The 21,071-nt window shown below is 45.4% G+C and overlaps 1 protein-coding gene across 2 annotated transcripts in view; it reads right to left on the bottom strand.

The window, feature by feature from the left end:
• The window catches only part of LOC309529522 (L-threonine 3-dehydrogenase, mitochondrial-like), a 444,872-nt gene that overhangs the window by 12,790 nt on the left and 411,011 nt on the right, over window positions 1–21,071 (bottom strand). The window contains exon 1 of one of the 2 annotated variants that reach the window (XM_082217820.1): window positions 1,618–1,754. The exons of the other annotated variant lie outside the window; for it this stretch is intronic. The gene's annotated coding sequence lies outside the window, so the exon portion shown is untranslated. Of the gene's footprint in view, window positions 1–1,617; window positions 1,755–21,071 lie in introns of those variants that run through there. 2 annotated transcript variants of the gene reach the window in all.

Genomic DNA, 21,071 nt, shown 5'->3' with positions numbered 1-21,071 from the left:
AGAGGGGTTAAGAAATCTGACTGCAGGGTCATGCAAAAGACGACCTTCAGGGTCCCTAACTCTCTCTGAATAGTACCTTCCCTCACAACCGTGCAAAGAAATAGGGATTTGATTAGAGAGAACACACCTATTACAAAATATATACCATTTTCCTGTACAACCCCCAACCACAAAGTAGAATCTTGCTCAGCCTAACTTCACTTTAATAACTGCTCAAAACTTACAGTTGATAAAGCTCAGCCAGAAATAAATTAGCGAGACACATACATTGTGGGGGTGGGGAGGTAGAAGGCCAGACAACACACTTATTGACACATTTAAAAAATAACCTTTACCTTTTTACCTTTACCTAGTCAACAAGTGTTCCATCTAGCTAGATGGCCAGTCTAGAAGTACAGTGGTGCCCCGCAAGACGAATGCCTCGCAAGACGGAAAACTCGCTAGACGAAAGAGTTTTCCGTTTTGGAGGTGCTTCGCAAAACGAATTTCCTATGGGCTTGCTTCGCAAGACGACAATGTCTTGCGAATTCCTGCTGGTTTTTTTCCCTCCCCCCCCCTTTTTCTAAGCCGCTAAGCCGCTTATCAGCTGATCCGATCAGCAGATAAGACGCTAAAAGCGGCTAATAGCGCTAATCCTTCAATGGGCTTGCTTCGCAAGACGAAAAAACCGCTAGACGAAGAGAATCACAGAACGGATTCTTTTCGTCTTGCGAGGCACCACTGTACCTTAGTACCCTCAGCTGTTAAAAGAAATTGATCATTTGACCTCCTTCATCTGTTTGCAAATGCATACTGGTTTCTTTTTCTGTATATGCAAAGCACTTGCACAACGACTCCAGATTTTCCAGCCTTATCAGAATGTTGCTCGTCTTTTTGTGCACCGGGTGTCCTGGAAGTCTAATTTCCATCCATTATGCCTCTGAATGTGACTTTCAAGAAAGGTTGCTCTTATCCCATGTTTTTCTTTGTTGTAAAAAGCAGAGTTCTAATGCCCTACTGACCTAAGATCCTACACATCTCTTTACTCTAGCTTTTGATACCTGAGCTTCATATTTTTAGGACCTGCTTTGTTTCTGTGTTGTTTAAACTGTTTTTAGCATTCTGTTTTAATTGTTGTATCCTGCCCTGGGACCTTGGAGAGGACAAGAGCTAATGATGGCAAATTCTCAGCATCCAGTCAGAAATCCATTCTTGACACTCACACTGTTCATAATTGATTACATTATACTGGGGTATTAAATGATTAGATAGAAAAGGGCATTAAAGTGCTTCAATAAGGTTGAAAGCTACACACCTTCTAAAGTTGATATACATGAATACAAGAACACACATTATACTCTCGGAACTTACATAAATCCTCACATCACCAACTGACGGAAACTACTTTTCATGTAGATCAGTAATAGTGCTAAGCCTTAGCACATGAAGGAAAAATGATATCTGTGTCTGGTTATTAAAATTATACTGACTGGGTCCCATTTAGCATCTAAGAGAAGCCATCAAACTAGAGATAATTCATTTATTCTAAATGCAACTGGAAAAAAAATTCTAAAAAGCAAATATTTAAACAGTGTCTTCCTTCTTCCCAATACAATAATATTTTTTTCCTCAGCTTACCTTCCCCTTTTTTGCCAGTGGCTTTGCAAAGCAAAAAGGAAAAGAAGAGGGGAGAGACATTTATAGGGCACAGCCTCTCTCCGTCAAGCCAATTGGAGTTCTTGAAAGAGTGGGAGTTGTCCATTACACAGAAAAAGGGTGTGTGAGAGAACACATGGTATCAGCACAAAACACACATCATAATCCAGGTTGTTTGATTTAAAAATAGCGTCACCACACAATGGGTACAGAACTTTGAAGACAAGAAGCAACAGCAATGCTGCTTTTCTAATAATACAGGGCCTGCTTGCCTGGTTCACTGGATTAATACTTTATCCTAAATTAACACCTGCCGACTATTGTTTTAATGGAAACTGAAGTAATGGTACTATAAACTGGGTTTGTTTGGCTTAAAAATAAAGATTAAAAACTCTCCAATAGTACTTCAATTTACACAACTGGTAAACTAAAAAGCCTCTAAGGTTTAGTCTGAAATGATGATGATGATGGTGATAATTATTATTTAATAATAATAATTTATTATTTATACCCCACCCATCTGGCTGGCTTTCCCCAGCCACTCTGGGTGGCTTCCAGCAGAATATTAAAATACAATGATTCATCCAGTATTAAAAGCGTCCCTAAACAAACAAACACACACACACACACACACACACACACACACACACACACACACTATATATATAAGAATATAAGATGGATCACAAAGTATGAATGGTGGGGCATTTTTTTTTACACTTATTTAAATTTATTAACACAAACTTGATGGACCAATGGTGTGACTCATCAGTACCAGGCAGTTTCCTATCTTCTAAAAACAAAGTTATGTAAGCCTTACTGCTGGCAGATAGGTAATAGAAGTAATACTCTCTGGCTGCAGCGTGACAGATCTCCAGAGTGATAACGTAACCTAGGCACCTGCTACGCACACAGAAATCAAGAACATTTTGCATAAATTGGCAGACCTCAGGTTCATTCAGCAACAATAAGGCTATTCAGAGAGAGTTAGGGACCCTGAAGGTCTTCTTTTGCTGTAATTAACAAATTTAGGGGAGAGGGTAGCAATTTGAAGCATGAAATCAATAGAAGGCCTCTAAAGAAAACTGAGGAACTGGGCTATGACCCACCAGCTGGTTTTCTACAGAAGAAAACTGGTAGCAACAAGCATGCTTTTATGAAGAGTAACTTAATGTACCCTGTAGTTTGGTCCTTAGGTAAGCTGAATTGAAGCTTTTAAGAGCTGTAGATTCCAGTGAACAAAATGGGAAAACTAGAGATTATGCTATATCAAACTACCATAATTCTTTCACTGATGTACTTAATAGCTGTCCAATTAAAGTTAAACACACTGCTATTTGGAGAAGCCATCCAAAGGGACAATATTCACACCCAAAGTTTTCAGCATTAGAAAACTGCAAGTTAGTCCTGCAACAAAATGCTGCAGTGTAAAGCACTCCGTTTCAGGTATCCAGATATCCAACTCCCCATCTGGCATCCCCCCCCCAAAAAAAAACCCCCGTCCTCTCACACATAGTATGTTCAGTGCTCGCTGAGTTGTTTTGGGAGGTGTCTCCTGTTAGGGGTTTCCACCTTTTCCCATTCCGCTTGCTATTTCTGCAAGCATCAGGGCTCCCCTGAACTTGCCAATACCTCCCTCTTGTGCCTGGACAGTGCCATTTCTGCTACGAATGGATTGGCAGTCAGGAAGAAGTTCGCAATTTGTGCAGACTCTGCTACTGAGCAGAAGTCACCAACACTGCACCTGCCAGTGTCCACAGAGGATTCAAACTCTGAGCTATCATTAAAAAAAAAAAGCCCCCCTAGAAGGAAAATTAAGCAAATTGTGCAAGCACTCTTCTATTATTATTATTATTATTATTATTATTATTATTATTATTATTATTTTGGTGAAACGACCCAACCTGGCTGCTCCCACCTATCCATGCTTTTAGCCAATGAGTGAAGCCAATGCAGTGATTGATGAATTGTATTCATACCAGGCAACAGGAATCCCTGGGACCTTAAAGAGCTGTTTCCCCCTCTGCTTTACTGCCCTTTTCCATTTTCTAGTAGTCCTTGGAATCTCCATATTTTGCACTTCCTGGGGATCAAAAAATTTAGAGGAGGAGGAGTGGAGAGGAACTGACAGGATGCATTTCATTCCACTTGCAGAGACATAGGGATGACAGTGGACAGTAGCCAACCTTCTCTTCTATGTTCTTTTACAAGGGAAATATAATTTCCAAATGCAATTTCTTTTCTCCTTAATTGATAGAGAAGTGTTGCAAAACCCACCCCACCCAACATGCTGTAAATGATCAGAGAATGCAAGAACGTTGTTCAATGGCTTTTTCCTCAAGCAAAATAAAATATTTTGTGCACCACCCTTTTATTTTTATGAACAAATCCTGCATGGGGACTGTGTGGGGATTTCTTTATCAAAAATACTACAAATTAACTCTTCCCAACTGCAATCAATGAGATTCAAAAGTATTTACTTGGGCTGAATTGTACCCTACATTATTCAGGGGAGCGGGTGGCGCTGAGGTCTAAACCAGAGCTTCATGGGTTTGCCGAATGGAAGGTTAGGGGTTCAAATCTGCACAACGGGGTGAGCTCCCATTGCTCTTTCCCAGCTCCTGCCAATCTAGCAGTTTGAAAGCATACCAGTGCAAATAGATAAATAGGTATTGCTGTGGTGGGAAAGTAAACGGCATTTCCATGCTCTCTGGCATTCGTCATGTCCTGTTGCGCCAGAAGCAGTTTAGTCATGCTGGCCACATGACCCGGAAAGCTGTGGACAAACGCCGGCTTCCTTGGTCTGAATTGAGATGAGTGCTGCACCTCATAGTTGCCTTTGACTGGGCTTAACCGTCCAGTGGTCCTTTACCTTTTACCCATGTCATTATTGTTTCAAGGCAATTTTAGACTAGACGTATTATCCATTTAATAAGAGGATTTCATTTTTAACTTCTTGGCAGCACTGAACAGTGTGCAACGTCACTCCCATGTTTACGCAGATTCTCACTTTTATGTCTCTAGGTCTATTACAGCAAGTTCCTTTCCTGGAATTGCTTTTAACAACTGCAATGCCCATTTTGATTTCAAGGCGCTCTTAAATTACAACCCATAACTCTTAGCTCATGACAGCTAAGTGCTAGGTTAACCTCTGGCTCACACACTGCATTGAGCAATATAGCTTGTGCAGCAGTTACTATGCACTGCCTGCAGCACAGTTAGTGGACGATTTATGGGTCTCCCATTGCCTCTTCGGCTACTGCAGGAATGGAGTGCTGCTGCAGCAACACGTGCAAGGACTTTTTTTGAAAAATGCTGACGAAATAGAAGTTCAGAGGAAAGTGAAAGACAAACGTTGGAATTCAACATTAAGTGGCACTGAAATGAAATGCAGACCGTGATGCGTTTTATTTCTGGAAGGCGGCAGGCAGCACCTTTGCCATTAATTTCTACGCAATTTGATACCTGAACTTTGCAGAACTTTTGCAAAGTGCAAAATCAAGCATAGTTTGTTTTCTCTTTTTAAGCCCACATTCCCAGAACATTCGCACTTCTATCTCAAAAGGTCTTCACTGGCTTAGTCATGTACACAGAACGGAAGGTGGCAGAATCCCCAAGGACATGTTTAGCCTGGAGAAGAGGAGGTTAAGGGGTGATATGATAGCCATGTTCAAATATATAAAAGGATGTCATACAGAGGAGGGAGAAAGGTTGTTTTCTGCTGCTCCAGAGAAGCGGACACAGAGCAATGGATCCAAACTACAAGAAAGAAGATTCCACCTAAACATTAGGAAGAACTTCCTGACAGTAAGAGCTGTTCGACAGTGGAATTTGCTGCCAAGGAGTGTGGTGGAGTCTCCTTCTTTGGAGGTCTTTAAGCAGAGGCTTGACAACCATATGTCAGGAGTGCTCTGATGGTGTTTCCTGCTTGGCAGGGGGTTGGACTCGATGGCCCTTGTGGTCTCTTCCAACTCTATGATTCTATGACATGCTCTGCAGGGAGCTGGCTTCAGGTAGTAGGCCTGTTGGCAGACCAACTCTGTGTTATAAAGATGTCTGCAAACATGACATGAAGCAGCATCAACCCTGCTGTGTGGGAATCCCTTGCAGACAACCGCAGTGCCTGGAGACAGACAGTCAGGTTGTGCATCCACGGCAGGGACTAGGAGAAGTGACCGCAGGGATGATTGCAGAGAGAAGAAACGCCATGGTGCATCTGCAGCAGCACAACTGGACACCTTGATCTGCCCCAGCTGCAACAAAACATGTCCCTCCCTTCCAACAGTTTGACTTCATCCCCATTGGTGCACTCTCCCATTGTCTCTTGGGACAGACAGTTGCCGCCTCACATTTCCATTAAAGGCATCAGCCTCCTACAGCACAACAGGATGCCACGTTGAATGCAATCCAGAGAAAGGTGGTTGTGCCCTCATTCTATTAAAATGAGCGTAACTTAAATTATTAACTAGCAACTTGATAAAGTGGGATTTCAAGACAATTAACTACAGTATACACATTTTTAATTTTTTGCACATTTTAATGGCAAACTCTGGAATGTAAGAAGAAAACTCCCTCTCCTCTGCACCTGCACTCTAAATATTCTAATTGGGAAGATACAATTTGCCCTAGATTCTTAAGGCATATGTTTGCAGTTGGGGGGGGGGGGAGTAGATGAGGAAAGTTGGTATTAGCATTATGCAACTCCTTCTGAAAACAAAAGTTTCACCAACATGAGGAGTGACCTTCGTGGCCTTGTTAAGTCATTGCCTCACCTCACCTTGAGGACACGAGATGAAAATTGTAAGGTATTGTGTAAACGGAATAGTATTACAGAAATAATCCTCTTTCTACACTGGGTGCCCAAATAGGCCAGGGGGAAATAAAGGTGGTTTCCTTTCTTTCTTTTAAAAAAAAAAACAGGAAGAGAAAAAGCAATAGCTTTCCCAAAATGCCCAAACAGACTACAGGCTACACATATACATTGCTCTCCTGTGATCATGCTGCCTCAGCAGCAGAAAGCACCAAAAAGCACCATGCAGGCAACCCTTATTGATCAAGTTTAGACTACTGTATAGGGAAAGAAGTTGACGCGGGTGGCGCTGTGGGTTAAACCACGGAGCCTAGGACTTGCCGATCAGAAGGTCAGCAGTTCGAATCCCCGTGACGGGGTGAGCTCTCGTTGCTCGGTCCCTGCTTCTGCCAACCTAGCAGTTCAAAAGCATGTCAAAGAAGTGCAAGTAGATAAATAGGTATCTACTGGCGGGAAGGTAAACGATGTTTCCGTGCGCTGCTCTGGTTTGCCAGAAGCGGCTTAGTCATGCTGGCCACATGACCCGGAAGCTGTACGCCAGCTCCCTCGGCCAATAAAGCGAGATGAGCGCCACAACCCCAGAGTCGGTCAACTCTGGACCTAATGGTCAGGGGTCCCTTTACCTTTACTGCTTCCCTGCCTTCAGCCTGGGGCAGTACAGGAGAAGAGTCCAGCTGAGGGGAATGTATGAGACCTGTGCCCAAGCCCCTGACTCCATTGAATTCTTAAAGCTCCAAGGGGACCCATGGGCACTTACACACACACACACACACACACACACACACACACACACACCAGCTTAAAAGGCTCTTGGAGGTGAGAAAAGCTTTTGGGTAAGCATGCCTTCAAATGTACTCTCACATCCCTGGACCAGTTCCCTCCCCAGCAAAGACAACACTAGATTTCCTGCAGCCTCATCTTTCAAGAGCTGGCTGCTATGGAGGAGGAGGAGGAGAATGTGAGCAAGGACTAGTCCATGCATCCAGCTAGGAAGGCAGGACTCACAGCAGCAAGGGAAATAAATTAGCCAAAGGTTTCAAAGGGAGGTGAGCTTCACACATCTTACTTTCTGCCCTTCACATCTGCAGCCAATATGTAAGACTTTTTCTCTGTACAAGCATACCAGCAATTTGACCACATGGGATGGTGCTACTTAGCTGCCCGTGTGCAGAGGTGGACCAGGTGGACCTCAGGATGGGGAGAGACAAAGTCAGGCATGATGCAGGTGGTGATAACAAAACATCTTGGCCGCCAGGTTATCGAGAAAAAGGAAGTGAACTTAAAACAGGTTACCCTTTGCCCTTTAAACTACCCTCTGAGACCTTTTAACTTTTTGCACTAATTTAACAGCAATTTGGTGCATGGGTCAGTCCTCATTAACTGCTGCTGTGTAGAGGTAGGCAAACAGATTCTACTCAGCCCAAGAGTGTGTTTCAGGATGGGAAGAGAGAAACTGAGCATGCTGCAAAACACTGGTGTCTGTGGGGGTCACCTCAAATGTATCGATTTGGTGTCTCCCCTTCTGGGACACCATAAAAGGTAAAGGGACTCCTGACTGTTAAGTCCAGTCGCGAACGACTCTGGGGTTGCGGCGCTCATCTCGCTTTATTGGCCGAGGGAGCCGGCGTACAGCTTCTGGGTCATGTGGCCAACATGACTAAGCCGCTTCTGGCAAACCAGAGCAGCGCACGGAAACACCGTTTACCTTCCCACTGGAGCGGTATCTATTTATCTACTTGCACTCTGACGTGCTTTCGAACTGCTTAGGTTGGCAGGAGCAGGGAACGAGGAATGGGAGCTCACCCTGTTGCAGGGATTCAAACCGCCAACCTTCTGATCGGCAAGCCCTAGGCTCTGTGGTTTAGACCACAGCGCCACCCGCGTCCCTCATGGGGCACCTGTGGCCCTGCAAAAGTGGCAGACGGACTTTCAGTGACTGGTACAGGAGAGGGAGAGAGAGAAGCTCCTGTCTGGGAGGGTCTATCATGGGGCAGGGAAAATAAGGGCTAGCATGCACTTGCACAGTGTTTCTGCACTTTACAGTTATCTCGCTGTTGATTTGGTATGAATATTCTTCTAAGCCTCTGGCTTAAGCCTCACCCCCTACTGTAACAGAGCCTAAAGCCAGATCCACAACATACATTTAAAGCACATGAGTTCTGGGAACTTTAGTTTAAGGGTGCTGGGAACTGCAGCTCTGAGAGAGAAACTACAGTTCCCCAATATTCTTTGGGGGAAAATAATTGTTTTAAATGTTAATGGAACACGCATGCCTTCTGCCACCTCCAGCTCCCAAAATAATAAATTTTCAAGACTGAGCACCTCAGGGCAGGGACCCACACTTTTTTCCTCTGCTCTGTAAAGCACCAGGAATAAGAAGGATTGCAACATGAAGGGCTGGGAGTGCTATTCAGCAAGCAAGATAGGTCTGCTTAAAAATAATAACCAAAATAAAGCGGCCTAGAAGATAAAATAAAATGCCACCTGGACACATACATCAGGGAAGAAAGGGGTTTGTTGTTGTTTTTAAGGGAAGGCTAAGATTTTTCAAACAAAACAAAACAGCATAGATAGTAAATTTAAATAAAATGCTATTTCAGTACATTTGCTGCTGAGACAGAGAGATTGAGATTGCTGAAAAATCTTAGTCATTCTATTGGGAGGAAAAAACAAAGAGGAGTTTAATAAGATTACACCACAAAAAAGCCAGCCAAGAAAACAAAAACCCTTTGTTCTTTCCTTTTTGAAACTTACCACTTTATTCTGATCTTTGTTGTTAGCCACCCTAGAAATACTTTACAATTATTATTAATTTCATGTCCATACCACTTCTAATTAAAAACAAAACAAAACCCCAGCATCAAAGCAGTTTACAACCTACATTAAAGCACCTAACAAAACAACCCAGGATGAAACATTACAGAAGTCAAGTATAACGTATACATTCAAAATGCATTCTTGTTCTGTGTGTGCATGGTTTTTTTTAAAAAAATACATAAATGTATCCAATAAATGCCCAGGAGACAGTGGAGGCTTGATGGTAAGCAGAGCAGACCCTCTCCTAACTCCCCCCCCCCAAAAAAAAACCCCTTAAAATTAATTGAGGTGGAGCCTCTGGGGTCCCACCACGTCGATGGTTAAGAAAATAAGGTATTTTGAAAACTCGAGTATTCGGTTTTTGTTTTATTGTGTTCTCGTTTTTATTTTATTTTTCTGTTGCGAACCGCCATAACTAAAATAAAATAAAATAAAATAAAATAAAATAAAGGGAGAGAAAGGAGGACAAAGGACGGTTCTGAGGAAAAAAATACGCGCTCCCACACTCACCTGCTTGCTTTCTTTCTTTTTATTTCCCCCCCTCACACGCGACCAAATCCTTCCCGCTCCTCCGCCGCCGCCTCACGACCCACCTGACGCAACGGCTCCGGCACCTGCCCTTATATAGCCTAGCGCCGGCTCGCGGCGCCCCGCCCTCCGGCTCCCGCCTCCTGATAGGCTGGAGTCGGGCCGCCGCCTCCCTCCCCCGCCGCGCCTCCCTCGACGTAGCGGAGGCAAAGCGGCCTCGGCCAATGAGGGGCGCCGGGCCGGCAAACTGCCGAGCCGCGCGGGGTTACTATGGAAACCGCTTGGCGGCGGCCTGGCCGGAGGCTGCGCAGCTTAAAGCGAAGGCCGGAGCGGGTGTGACGTCACCCCCGCACCTGCCGCGTCAGCGCCTTCTCATGACGTCATTTGTGAAGGTTTATAAAGGCAGGAATACATGGAAAGGAAAGGGATGCTGCTCGGGTGGGTGCCAGACAAGGAGTAATAGGGGAAGCGGATCCAAGTTTAGCATTTCTTACAACGCAGAAGCTCAGCATTTAGGAAGGACACGCCCCTCACCCACAAAGGGTCATCTAGTCGACCCCCTGCAATGATGGAAAAGTCCTGACAGATGGGAATCTCCTTCCTTGTAACTTGAAGCCATTGCTTCTGGTCCTACCCTCTGGAGCAGGAGTAAAACAAAAATTGCTCCATCCTGCATGAGGCATCCCTTGCGATATTTGCACTTGATCTTAGCCAAAAGGCCGAGAAGCGATAGCCCTTGCAATATTTGAAGATGGCTTTCATATCTCCTCCCAGTCTCCTTTCCCATCCCCAACTCCCTCAACCGTTCCTCGTAAGGTTTGGTTTCCAGACCCTTGAACATCTACAGTAGAATTAGCCTTTTTTGCTGCTGCATCACACTGTTGACTCATGTTAAGCTTGTGGTCTACTAAGGCTCCTAGATCCTTTTCACAAGTAGTACCTCGGGTTAAGAACTTAATTCATTCTGGAGGTCCATTCTTAACCTGAAACTGTTCTTAACCTGAAGCACCACTTTAGCTAATGGGGCCTCCTGCTGCCACCACACGATTTCTGATCTCATCCTAAAGCAAAGTTCTTAAGCCGAGGTACTATTTCTGGGTCAACGGAGTCTGTAACCTGAAGCGTCTGAAACCTGAAGCGTCAGTAACCCAAGGTACGAAGCCAGGTGTTGTTGTTGTTTAGTCGTTTAGTCGTGTCCAACTCCTTGTGACCCCCTGGACCAGAGCACGCCAGGACAGGGCCCAGGACAGAACTCTGTGGGGCTGGTTCAGAATGATCTCTGAGGCCACTCCTTTTGAGAGCAGCTGCCAGAATCAGATTCTCTGCACCTTTCTGCAAGAGAGACTTTCTGGGCCAGCGCAGATCACAGAATCACAGATTTGTAGAGTTGGAAGGGACCTCAGGGGCCATCTAGTCCAACCCCCTGCAATACAGGAATCTTTCACCCAACATGGGAATCGAACCCACAACCCTGGGATTGAGTCTCATGCTTTATTGACTGAGTCGAATGCAGCTGCTACCAATTTAATGCTTCTGCAGATGTTACAAACCATACTGTTGCAAACCATTGAAATGTCACAAACCATATAAATGCCATGCTAATATAAACATAGGACTTGTGGTGAACTTTTGTGAACAGGTGAGGAGCTGGGAGCTGATGCTGGATCTGGGCCTACTTTTTGATGGGCAGGTGGGGGAGTTTGCAAAGAACAGAAACCAAAAGGAACCCAGAAGAACAGGAATCCACAGTGCCAACAACTTTCCCAGAAAGGATCCATTTCTTGGAAACAGGAACCTTGTGCAATTAGTTTTTTCTAGTTGAAGGTTGAAAGAGAGGCATAGCAGTTGTAATGTTGAAAGAGAAAGCAAAGAATCAGAGCTATCCTTTTTGTTTAGCTATTAGGATCTGCAATGGCATCATCCCGCATCATGCTGGTATTTGATTGCCTCAAAAGAGACAGGAAATATCCAAGTACCCGTAATGTACAACTTGAGCAACAGGAAGAAAAAAACCTGGATACAAGAACTTTCGTATTGAAAGCAAAACTTCTACCAGTGTTGAAATTTGAGCTCCTAACACTTTGTTGGGCCCTTAAAGAAAGCTAAGACTTCAGGCATCATAGTACAGGTCCAAGAGCATTTTGCCATGCACGGCTTTCTAAATATTCTTCCTGGTTAGCATACTCTGTTGCTTTGAAAAACGGTCTTGTATATTGTTACTGCACCAATTGCTGTATTTGCCAGAAAGATCCAGTTTATCAACTGCCAATAAGCAAGAACCAGATTTCACACAGATGAAGAAGATCTCTTGAGTAGGACCCTGGCAGAGATACATGCCCGACTGGCATGTTCTCTCCCTCCTGGTCGATCGTTCGGGAGCTTCAAAAGCTTTCCTCAGCCCAAACATCACAGCGACCGATGCCAACAGACACCGGCACACTTAGGGATCCGCAGAGTCTTCGTAGTTTGCGTAACAGACCTCAGCAACTCAGCATTTTGGTTAATCTACTTTATTTACATATAAACACACACGGAGCACTGCAACATGGCTCCCTCTCTCTCTAGCATCAGATAGCAAAGAGAAAAAAACAAAGGACAATAGTCCCACTTCACGGAACACAGTAAGAGAAATATCCTGTCTCTACCCACTCTGGAAGAATGGCAGATGAAGGTCATAGACTATATGGGACTGGCTGAAATGACCGGCAGAATCCGTGACCAGGGGAAAGAGACGGTGGAAGAAGATTGGAAGAAATTCAAAATTTATCTTAAGAAACATTGCAAAATTAATGAATGTTAAAATGTCGAGGTTTTAGGGGAAAATGGGGGTTACAGCTGTTAAAGATTAAGTAAAAGAAAAGAATAAGGGAAAAATTCGATAAAATTAAGTGTTAGGATTTGCTGAAATAATTTTGGAAATTGGGATGTAGAAAGGGGAGGTATGGGGAAGTCGACGAAGTAAGGTTTAAGGGGGGGAAAGGATATGAAATTATACATGTTTGTTTGTGTGTTTGTTTATTTGTTTGTGTTTATAAAAACTTTGTAAAACCAATTAAAATTTTATAAAAAAAAGAGAGAAATATCCTGTCTCCGTCACTTCCCACTCTGTGGAGTCAAAACGTACACCGTCATGTGATAGACAACAATCCCATGACTGCAGTCATGCAGCAGGAATTCTAACAGTTTCCACCTCAAGCTTGAAGATAATGATGAGTGCCAGGTGAGCCTCCCTGGACAGGGACACTACAGAAAAGGCCGGTTCTTGAGCTGCCACCCTCCATACCTCCTGTGGAATGGCAACATGAAGAAGGACCTCAGGTGACAATCGCAGGTTGGATCATATATGGAGAGTCAGTCAGAGGCATGGGGGGGGGCGTGTTACCATGGCAATTGCCCCAGGCAATTGCCCCAGAATTTTTTAGGGGCATGCCTCTACAGTTGCTTCCTTAACAGGAGGCGCTGTCCATCCCATGTACCTTACCTAAACAGGAGCTGGCAGGAGATGGGCCCTTGTATCTATTGGCCATGCAGGGGAGGCAGGCAGGCGGTGGGGCTCTCTCACACATGTGCCCCACCACTGCTCCACAGCTGTCCAGCAGCAGCACTGCATGGATGCTCCGGTTAAGGGCTGCAATAGGCAGCCTTTCTCAACCTTGGGTCCCCAGATGTTTTTGCAGCAGCTAGACTGGTGACTGGGAGAGGCCACCAAGACCACATAACACCGGTCTTGAAAGACCTACATTGGCTCCCAGGACGTTTCCGAGCACAACAAGCCAAGCTACAGGGAACCAGGCAGAGGGCCTTCTCAGTAGTGGCGCCCTCCCTGTGGAACGCCCTCCCACCAGATGTCAAAGAGAACAACAACTACCAGACTTTTAGAAGACATCTGAAGGCAGCCCTGTTTAGGGAAGCTTTTGATGTTTGATGTATCACAGTATTTTAATATTCTTTTGGAAGCCGCCCAGAGTGGCCGGGGAAACCCAGCCAGATGGGCGGGGTATAAATAATAAATTATTATTACTTATTATTATTATTATTATTATTATTATTATTATTAATTCAAAGTGTTGGTGCTGACCTTGAAAGCCCTAAATGGCCTCGGTCCAGTATACCTGAAGGAGCGTCTCCACCCCCATCGTTCTACCCGGACACTGAGGTCCAGCTCTGAGGGCCTTCTGGCAGTTCCCTCACTGCGAGAAGCCAAGTTACAGGGAACCTTCTCAGGCCTTCTCAGTAGTGGCACCCGCCCTGTGGAACGCCCTCCCACCAGATGTCAAAGAGAAAAACAACTACCAGACTTTCAGAAGACATCTGAAGGCAGCCCTGTTTAGGGAAGCTTTTAATGTTTGATGCATTACTGTATTTTAATATTTTGTTGGAAGCCGCCCAGAGTGGCTGGGGAGGCCCGGCCAGATGAGTGGGGTATAAGTAATAAATTATTATTATTATTTGGCCTATAACTCCCATGATTCCTAGTTAGCAGGACCAGTGGTCAGGGGTGATGGGAGTTGTAGTCCAACAACATTTGGGGACCCAAGGTTGAGAAACACTGCCTTAAGGGATGCAATACTTGCCCTGCCCTGGCAGCCCACACTTCGCTACTGCAGGCGGTCCTCAGCGAATAAGGGTCCTGAGCCACATGGGGTGGTAGACGAGATGGGCTTTGGACCCAATCCAGCAGCCTTCTCCTCCTATTCTTCCTACTCCTCTCAGATTAACATTTCTGTATTGTCCCATAGTTTAGACATCTTAGTGCAAGCATCTGCCCTCCAGATGTTTTGGGACTACAACTCCCATCCATCCCTGACCACTGGTCCTGTTAGCTGAGGATGATGGGAATTGTAGTCCCAAAACATTTGGAGGGCCCAAGTTTGCCTATGCCTGCCTTAGTGCTTGTCTCATCATCACGTTTTGTGGGGTGGGAGGTGAGCGCCCAAACAATAAAAGGTTAAAAGCAAATGGGAAGAAAGTAGCGTATTTTTCCAGATGTGACCACACATGCAAACACCCTACCTCATCCATCAGAAACGACACTAGCATAATACAATACAAAACACACACACACACACACACACACACACACAAAAGGGAAACCAGTAGAGAGAGCCAGCGGCTTCTTATCTCAGCACATTTTCCTTTTGAGTTTTGCATCCAGGGATGGATACAATACTTCGCACTGATGCAGCAATTCAGAGCACCGGGATTGCTTCACAAACATTGTTGTAAGCCGTACAGAGATCCTGTGACACAGAACAGTATGATTAACCCTCTATTGCAAAAGTGTGGAAACATGAGGGAGAGGCCAAATGTTAACTTATCGCACTGCCTTCTAATCAGACATCTGCAGAACTGAGCTGTTAAATACTTCCTGAGCAATATAAGAAGAAAAAAGCAGTATTTTCCAGCACTTTGAAGACTATAGCAGAATCTGTATTAATAATAAAATAGGAGATTTATTGTGGCAAGAGGCTTTTGGAGACGAATGTGTCATTAGAAGCATGAGGCATCACCCTCATCTAACAGAGGGCGAGGTCTTGGCAGAGCTGTCACTCAATTAAAGAAATCTTAAATGAATCTGATTAGTTGAAACTGATTAACAAGTGCAGTCCTGACCATGTCTGCTCACAATTAAATCCCAGAGTTTGGTATTTAGCCTACTCTTGGGAAAGCGGGGCTAGGAATGCAACCTAATTATGCATGTATGCATGCAGATTACAGAAATATCTGTTGATACAAGATTTCTGCTTTTATCACACTGTTTTATGTTTGTACTTTTGTATGATGCTTTGATATTTTAAATATGCAGCAGTTTAGAAATGCTTTGCGTATATAGTAAGATCGGGGGCAGAAAGCACTGTGCATCATGGCAGGTGTGATCTTAAAAGACCGAACACTGAGATTATCTGCAAGAGCGCCTCTGGTCATTTTCCAAGTTGGTGAGGCTCATTTCACAACAAGGAACAAAGCCTTTGGTGTCATCAGGCAAGTCTTGTAGAACTCTCTGCCACTGGTGCTTCAACAGGCACCATCTGTTCCTCCTTTTAACCACCTGAAAACCTATCTATTCAGCCAGGCCTATATATGTAATTAAGAATACAGTCATACCTCGGGTTACAGACGCTTCAGGTCGTGTGTTTTTGGGTTGCGCACTGCGCCGAACCCGGAAGTACCGGAACGGGTTACTTCCGGGTTTCAGGGCTCGCGCATGAGCAGAAGCGCTAAGTCACGCTTTGCTCATGCGCAGAAGTGCCGAATCGCGCGTGCACAGACAGGGTGCTGCGGGTTGCGAACGATGCGGGTTGTGAACATGCCTCCCGCATGGATCACGTTTGCAACCCGAGCGTCCACTGTACCATATTACACACACACACATACAGTGGTACCTCGGGTTAAGTACTTAATTCGTTCCGGAGGTCCGTTCTTAACCTGAAACTGTTCTTAACCTGAAGCACCACTTTAGCTAATGGGGCTTCCCGCTGCTGCTGCGCCGCCGGAGCACAATTTCTGTTTTCATCCTGAAGCAAAGTTCTTAACCTGACGTACTATTTCTGGGTTAGCGGAGTCTGTAACCTGAAGCGTATGTAACCTGAAGTGTATGTAACCCAAGGTACCACTGTGTATACACACACACACACACACACACACACACACACAGGTATAGCCTGCTTTTCACTGCTAAAAGCAATTTCAATCACTAGAAGATATCAACTTTAGTCTCTATGTGTGTGAGAGAAAGAGGGAGATCCCAGATGACTCCCAAATTGTATTATTTGGGTACAGTATATCAAAGAAAGATCAGGAAAGGGCAATTCATTTACTTACAGTTGGCAGTTCAAATGGCCATAGCATAGACATGAATAAAGCTTCATCCAAAGAATTATGGGAATTGTTGTTTGTCAAGAGTGCTGAGAGTTCTTAAGAGAACCCTATTCCCTTCAGAAAGCTACAATTTCCAGTGTTGTGAAGAGGGATTGAATGTTGAACCACGCTTGGGAATTATAGCTCGGTGAGGGGAATTTAGGAGTCCTCCTAACAACTCTCCGCACTCTTAACACACCATGACTCCCAGAATTCTTTGGGGGAAGCCATGACTGTTTAAATTGGCATTAAAATACTATAAATATATGGTGCTGATGCAGCCTAACACTGCTACCACCCTGGGAAGTTGCTGCAAATGAGTAATAAATAAAAGCCTTTGCAAATGAAGCCTTCACAAGCTCTGAGGTTCTCACACACCCTATGGGAAGATGTTGGGCGTTGCCACCTTCTTCACCCAAAAAGGGCAATGCAAACTAGATTTGTCCGATAAGAGATGCTCCCGCAATTCAAGGCGGTGCAAGAGTTCACATGTCCCGATTTTCCCTTCAAGGGGAGGAAGTAATGACTTGCATTGGCTAGGAGGAAAAGCAAGTCTGAGAGCCAGAAGCAAAAACAGGAATTATCTTAACGAGCCTTTTGAACTAGACAAAAGGAAACATTGCAGAATCGTTCCAGAAGGCAGTCGCTTTACGCCTTCGCTAGGCTTGCTGCTATTTTTCTCTCCTTGTTTTAGGGGAGGAATTAAAAACCTTTTCTCAGAGCTAATTAATTCTCCTCTCTACCCATTTTTATTTCAGACCTGCCTGGAACTGACTTTGCACGGGCAACAAAACAGTAGAGGATATACAATTCTGTGCCAAGTAGTATTTTCCAAATTTCATAGACCTAATGGTTTGTTGATGAGATGGAAGAATAGCAGTGTTCTGGACGCAGAGAATACAGGTCCTACTCCCTCTTACACACAGAAATATGGAAGATATGTGTTACAAAGGCACACTTTTCCAGACTACAGTGGATGCTCAGGTTGCGAACATGATCCATGCGGTTCATGATCCAAGCATGTTCGCAACCCACTGCACCACTTGTGCGCATGCGTGGGTTGCAATTCGGCGCTTCTGCACATGTGCAAAGCGCCAAACCCCAGAAGTAACCCATTTTGGTACTTCTGGGTTCGGCGCAGTGCACAACCCGAAATTGCGCCACCTGAAGCGTCTGTAACCCGAGGTATGACTGTACCTTAAAACCTGCTCTCATCGCTAACCATTGAATATCATTTCCCCCTCCCCACCAAATGCAGAAAATGTTCACAGCTCAGGGGAGGGCCATAGCCCAGTGGCAGATCATCCACTTCCCATGCAAAAAAACTCCTAGGCTCAGTCCTAGGCATCTCCAGGCAAGGTTGGAAAAGACCCCTGCCCAAATACCAGAGAGCAGGTCTGTGTAGACCAGGGGTCTGCAACCTTTAAGACAAAAAGAGCCACTTGGACCCGTTTCCGAAAAAACAACAACAACTGGGAGCCGCAAAAACATTGCAACATTTAAAACAAATATAACACTACATATATTGTTTCTGGCCTTAATGCTATATATACAGGATCGTGCAGTCAGCTGTCAATCTCAAGAAAAAAGGACAAATTAATAGCTAATTAAAATATTTAATTTACAACCAGGTAACCAGGTTAATGGGACTTTTGCTCCTGAACCTCAGTGCTCAGTGTCTGCACATCAGGGCTGTAAGACGTCACCTTCATTTTCACACAGGCTTGCAAGCTGTCATCTGTGAGGCGTGATCGGTGCTTGTTTTTAATATAGTTCATGTTGGAGAAGACCTGCTCACATACATATGTGGAAGAGACCACAAGGGCCATCGAGTCCAACCCCCTGCCAAGCAGGAAACACCATCAAAGCACTCCTGACATATGGTTGTCAAGCCTCTGCTTAAAGACCTCCAAAGAAGGAGACTCCACCACACTCCTTGGCAGCAATTCACCAAACTTTCACCTGCTTAAGTTTAAAAAGGGGCTTCAAGCAACTAAAAAGGGGCTTCAGGCAACTAACTCCACGCGGAATTCCACGCGACCGCGACTGCATAATCAATGCCACAAAATGCCAAAGAAAATTAACCAGGGCCCCAGTGAACCATAAATCATAATCAGTGCCTGATGTAAATAATAATTCATAATGAGTGCCCAATGTCATCCTCATCATTATAAAAATAATCCCTCTCTTCGTGCCGCCCAGCCTCCCAAGAAAAAAACCCCACTTCAAACGGTCACAAAGCACAAATTCCACGCGACCGCGACTTGCTATGCCCAATAATCAATGCCCCAAAATGCCATAGAAAATTAATCAGGGCCCCAGTGTACCATAAATCATAATCAGTGCCTGATGTAAATAATAATTAATAATGAGGCATTCGTCATTATAAAAATACCGTATTTTTCGCCCCATAGGACGCTCCGTCCCATAGGACGCACCTAGTTTTTTGGGGGGGAAATAAAGGGGAAAAAATTTCCCTTTATTTCCCCCCCAAAAGCAGGTCGGGGAAACCGAACCAGGTCGAGGAACAGCGGGATGGCGGCGCTTCGCCTCCCTGCTGTCCCCCGAGCTTGTGGGGCTGGCCGATGCCTGTGGGGCGGCAGGCTGCTATCCGCAGCGTGGGGAGCCTTGCCGGGAAGTCCGGCAACGCTCCCCACGCTGCGGATGTCTGCCTGGCGAGGGGGGCGCTCTTCTTTACGGCGCCCCGCCCGCCGGGCGGCAGGCTGGTCACCTCCGCCCCTCGCCTCCTCCCCTCGCCAACGCCCCGGAGCCGCAGCAAAGGCTTTAAAGAGCCGCATGCGGCTCTGGAGCCGCAGGTTGCCGACCCCCGGTGTAGACAATACTAACCTCGGTGGGCCAGTGGTATGACTTGGTAGGAGGCTGCTTCCTATGTTCCAGACACAGGCTTGGGTTCTCATAAAGACAAGGGCTGATGGCGGCATAGCTGTCAACCTTCCCTTTTTTTGTGGGAAATTCCCTTATTCCAACGCCGTTTCCCGCTGCTATCCCGGATTGTTAGATATTCCGTAGACTGTCTGCAGGACAGGTGAGGCTGCTGATCTCTTATTTTCAAGGGTGCTGACCCTTATTTTCAAATCTGAAAGTTGACAGCTGTGGGTGGTGGGCGGGTGTGGGCAACTCCCTGGTCCTGAATGGGGTAACTGTGCCCCTGAAGGACCAGGTGCACAGCCTGGGAGTCATTTTGGACTCACAGCTGTCCATGGAGGTGCAGGTCAATTCTGTGTCCAGGGCAGCTGTCTACCAGCTCCATCTGGTACGCAGCCTGAGACCCTATCTGTCAGAGGACTGTCTCCCCAGAGTGGTGCATGCTCTAGTTATCTCCCGCTTGAACTACTGCAATGCACTCTATGTGGGGCTACCTTTGAAGGTGACCTGGAAACTATAACTAATCCATAATGTGGCAGCCAGACTGGTGACTGGGAGTGGCTGCCAAGACCATATAACGTTGGTCCTGAAAGACCTACATTGGCTCCCAGTATGTTTCCGAGCACAATTCAAAGTGTTGGTGTTGACCTTTAAAGCCCTTAATAGCCTTTGGCCCAGTATACCTGAAGGAGCCTCTCCAACCAAATTGTTCAACCCGGACACTGAGGTCCCATGCCGAGAGCCTTCTGGCGGTTTCTGCAGGTTTTGGTGTCTTCGGGTGTCTTCCCGTGTAAGAGTCGGGGTGTCTGTGCGACGTTTCGACGAGGTCTCACTCGTCATCTTCAGGCTGGTGCTTTCGGCTTCTTGTTACTGGAACAGAGCAGAATCTGGTGTTTGAGTTCCTATAAATACTGTTGAGGGGTGTGGTGTATAGCCTCCAACGTTCTGGGCAGAGAGGAAGTTCCTAGATTAGTGTGCCTTTTCTTCTTTTGTTCCTTAATTACTTGAGGGATATCTTAATTACTTGAGGGATATCTTGAGTGATTTCATGAGTGATATTCTGAATACCACTGGGTGGGTCATTAAGTGTAGATTAGTTGCTAAAGCTTTCGTGTCTTGACCTCTTGAGCTTGTGAAGAGTTTTTCTGAGAAGATGGCTGTGCTGCATTTAGTTGTGCTCTGGCTTGGCTTCGTGTATAGGGGCGAGCTATGGTTTTGTGCCTTGTGCCAGCCAGATCTGTGTAGGGATTGCAGGGGGGTGCAGCATCCGGAGGTGCCACTATAGTTTGGCTACTGGATGGAGTCTGTAATATGTCTGTGGAGAGGGTCTGGGTTTGGGTCTGGTGTGGTTGATTGGTGACGGCGTTCTGTGTGCCTCTGGTTCTGGTGTCGGTTTTTGTGGGGAGGGCTAATTTCCAGATGTCTGGCAGGCGGGACGTGTCGTCACGCTTGTTCATGTTGTGAGGGTGTTTCTCTATCTCGATGGCTTCCATGATTATTCTCTTGTGGTGATGTTCCATGTTAAAGAGCAATTTGG

The sequence above is a fragment of the Podarcis vaucheri genome (assembly GCF_965113315.1).
Source record: "Podarcis vaucheri genome assembly, chromosome: 3".
Taxonomy (NCBI): domain Eukaryota; kingdom Metazoa; phylum Chordata; class Lepidosauria; order Squamata; family Lacertidae; genus Podarcis; species Podarcis vaucheri.
The sequence above is the reverse complement of the archived record's forward strand: the minus strand, read 5'-3'. Positions and strand labels throughout refer to the sequence as shown.